The sequence below is a fragment of the Malus domestica genome, chromosome 17, assembly GCF_042453785.1.
Source record: "Malus domestica chromosome 17, GDT2T_hap1".
Lineage (NCBI taxonomy): Eukaryota > Viridiplantae > Streptophyta > Magnoliopsida > Rosales > Rosaceae > Malus > Malus domestica.
Genome location: NC_091677.1, coordinates 29,479,947 through 29,483,498, shown reverse-complemented (window position 1 = coordinate 29,483,498; position 3,552 = coordinate 29,479,947). Strand labels below are relative to the sequence as shown.

At 34.7% G+C, this 3,552-nt stretch overlaps 1 long non-coding RNA gene across 1 annotated transcript; it reads left to right on the top strand.

Annotated features, from left to right (window-relative positions):
- Positions 1–1,832: 1,832 nt before the first annotated feature.
- Positions 1,833–2,674, top strand: LOC139193878 (uncharacterized). The gene is made up of 2 exons (XR_011578401.1): positions 1,833–2,103; positions 2,196–2,674. It is a non-coding gene; the product is annotated as an uncharacterized lncRNA (long non-coding RNA).
- Positions 2,675–3,552: the final 878 nt, after the last annotated feature.

The following is a 3,552-nucleotide window of genomic DNA, read 5'->3' as shown; positions in this document are numbered from 1 at the left end:
AAGACTTAACAAACACTATACAATTTATATCTGGATGATTCAGATCTAATATCACTGATGTGATACCCTCTATTTGCGTTTTAATTATCGAACTTGACTATGTGACGATTAATGTTTAAACTTTGTAATTCAATTATAATCAACGTGATTAATTAATCTTCATTGTTGGAAGATTTACCCAAATGTCATTTTGATTTGAGCTATGGTGTGTTTCCTGATAATTTTTTTTGTCCAAAAGGAGGACTGGTTGCGGGACCAAAATATAAATGAATAAAACATAAGAACTAAAATAATTATAAAAAACCATAAAAGCAATATTAAAGGAGACAGCTAGAATGCTCTAGAAAGATATAATAAATAAATAAATAAAACACATGATAAAATTAAATAATTAAAAAGGATTTGGATCTCGTCTGTATTTAAATTGTGCGAATCTTAGGGTTCCTCACATCTTAACTATTTATCGTTTATCGTGCTGTTATAAATTATTTTAATTTTTTTTATTTAAAATTAAACATAAATAGTACCTAACGAAAATTGACTGCATAATATACGATGAACAGTCATAATGTAAGGATCCTTAGGATCCCCATAAAAAGAATCCGAAGAGGATCCTCAACCAAATAAAAAAACTATAGAAGCAATTTAAAGGAGGGATCAGGATCCTCTCCTGAGCAAATGGAAAGGATCCTCCTGACCAGGCCCATTGGGCTGTTCATTTTTTATCCAACGGCTATAATTATTATAACTTTTAGAGGACTCCCTGTTTGTGGCCGTTGAATAAAAAATGAACGACCCGATGGACCTGATCAGGAGGATCCTCTCCATCTGCTCAGGAGAGGATCCTGATCCTAAAAGAAGAGCTACTCTAGAAAGCACGGGAAAAAAGCTAGAAGGAGAAGGAAAAGAAAAGGGCTTAAAATTGTAACAAATCTTGAATTTCATCCTTAGTTTAATTTGTAGCAATTTTTGAAGGTTGTAAGCTTAACAATTTGTTGTACCATTGTTCCTTTTAATTAATGCCGTCATTTTTTTTCGTTGAATTTAGGATTATATTATGAATTTCATCCCACAATATTAAAAATGAGAAAGAAAGAAAAAAAAAACCTAAAAAAAATCAAACTCTGTTTTTTGTGTGTAAGAAAATTGAATACACAGGATTTTTTTTCATAGTTCAATATGTGATTTGCTTATTGTTTAAGTCATGCCACAATTTGATCTCCTACCAACTTTGAAATTGCATTGCTTAATATTCACAAGTTGTTAAAGTTCAACCATTTTCATTTTGTATCTTTATAGGTAAAATTTCATTTTGTTTTAAGTTTTGGATATTAATTTATAAATTTTCATATGTTTAATTTTTAATTTTTTGCTTATTCTATTGTTTATTGCAATTTTAAATTGAATTTGTTGATATATCTTTAGATTCAGTGAAAAAAACAAACGATTTTAGTTTGAATGTGACAATCCGTCCTTAATTTATGATTTTATTAATTTTAAAATGATGAAATGGTGGAATTCTTTTAAGGGTGAGATTATTGACTTTCATTGACCGTTAGTTCGTAATGCGTATAGGCTATTACTTTACCATATTCTTGAAGTATTCAATAGTACGAACGCATAAGCGCAAACGGAATCGAAATTGAAATTACGACGAAGATGTTACGGAACTACGAATTGAGAAATACTTTTGTGAAAATTACTATTTTATATTTTATATATTTTCGAAATTATTAAATTAGTATTTTAATATTTTCTATTTAGATATTTTAAATATATTAATCATTTATTTTGATTGTGGGACCCACATGGCAGAAACTCTCCCTCTCTCCTTGCCACATGGCACTCTCTCCTCCACATTGGACTCTCTCTCTCCCGGCACTCTCTCACTCTAACCCTCTCTCGCTCTCTCCCTCTCTTCCCTCTGCAAACTTGACGCCGAGAGCACATCGCTATTCTTCGACGAATCTTGTCGACCACCAAACACCCTCAACGGCGCCATTTGGCCCCTCTCCACGACTTTAAACAAGAAAAGCAAGAACGAACCTTCAATTCGAACCCACGCCGTGCACCCAGTTTTGGTGGGTTAACTTTCCAACGGTGGTGAGTCTCGAAAACAACTTAAAACTTGGTGGATCATGTTTTGGGTTGTATTTTCTAGCTTTTTCTAAGGTTTTTGGTAGGAGTTGGCGCAGGAAACTACGCGGGGAAAGTTTTCCAGTTTTCCGACGGAGATCCGGCGGCTTCGAGCCGTTTTCCGGCCACGTCAGGACCCCGTGATGGTATATTTCTCTTCCTCTCCTTTTGGGCTTCAAATTGGTATGTTAGATTGCTAGTTTTAGTTGAGTGTCGAAGCTAGGAGGAGCCGGGAAAGTTTTCTGGCTAAGTTGCCCAGATTCCGGTGGTTGCAATGGCAACCGGCCGGAGAAGAGAGAAGGAAAACAAAAGGGCCCAAGCCCAAGCTGGCCCAAATCATTGGGCCGTTGACCCAGGATCCGGCAGGCCCAATTCCTAATTAGACCTGGAATATTCTTAGAATATTTTTTATATTGTCATTTTCAAAATTTCTCGGAAACCTCTCAGGCTAATTTCTACGCCCCGAGTCCATTTGTGGCATTCATTTAGTGAAATTTTAAAGTTTTAACGTAGGTGACCGTTGGGCCGACTCAGTTGACTTTTTAGGGTTAACCATTGACTTTTTGTAAAATTTGTTAGGGATCTTCCTTAGCGTATTTCGACATCCTGATTCCAAATCTGCACTCCGTCTCCCTAAATTTAATTGTCTCAGTGGAGTTTTACTTTGGATCTTAATATTATGCTTAGGTGCGATTATTATCGATGGCTCCAGCTTTCTTAGTTCGATCATCTTCGACTAGATGACATAATCTGTGAGTGGATCTTTTCTTTATATATATATATATATTGGTTAGTTTCCATATATAAATTATTAATAAATTCTCTAAGTGATTGCCATGATTAAATTAACATTTATAAGAAATGCCTTATTGTTGGGAAATGATGAAATAATCCTACAGGATACACATGTAAACTTATTATTAAGGAGATGCCTTAATTATAAGGAAAACTAATGAAAAGGGTTTGAACTTTGAGTTTCAACGATAAGGACAAAATAAAGAGTAAAGTGAATAGTACCATGATTGACTTTTTAGTGTAAAAATGTGGTTTTTCGTTAAAGTGTACAGTATCAGGAGCTTTTGGTTAAAGTTCCCTTAATTATATTTATGGTTATGAATAATATTATAATGACTAGAATTGTTGAGTTGCTGTGGTATGATTATATTTAAGTTATTTGTTCATCATTGATGCACCGGTGTTAGTACTCGTCTAGACCAGAGCCAGTCTTTCACCTGTATGTACACATCGCACTGTACGCTCACACTTGGATCCATTGTAGGTGCTAGTTCTGTCCTAGATTGCTATAGGCAATTAGAACTCGTCTGTGGTGCGCATAGCGTCAGTCTTCACGTGATTGTAGTACTAGAGCGTATATCATTATTACACCCAATCATGTTCATGTCAAAATACCTCTAC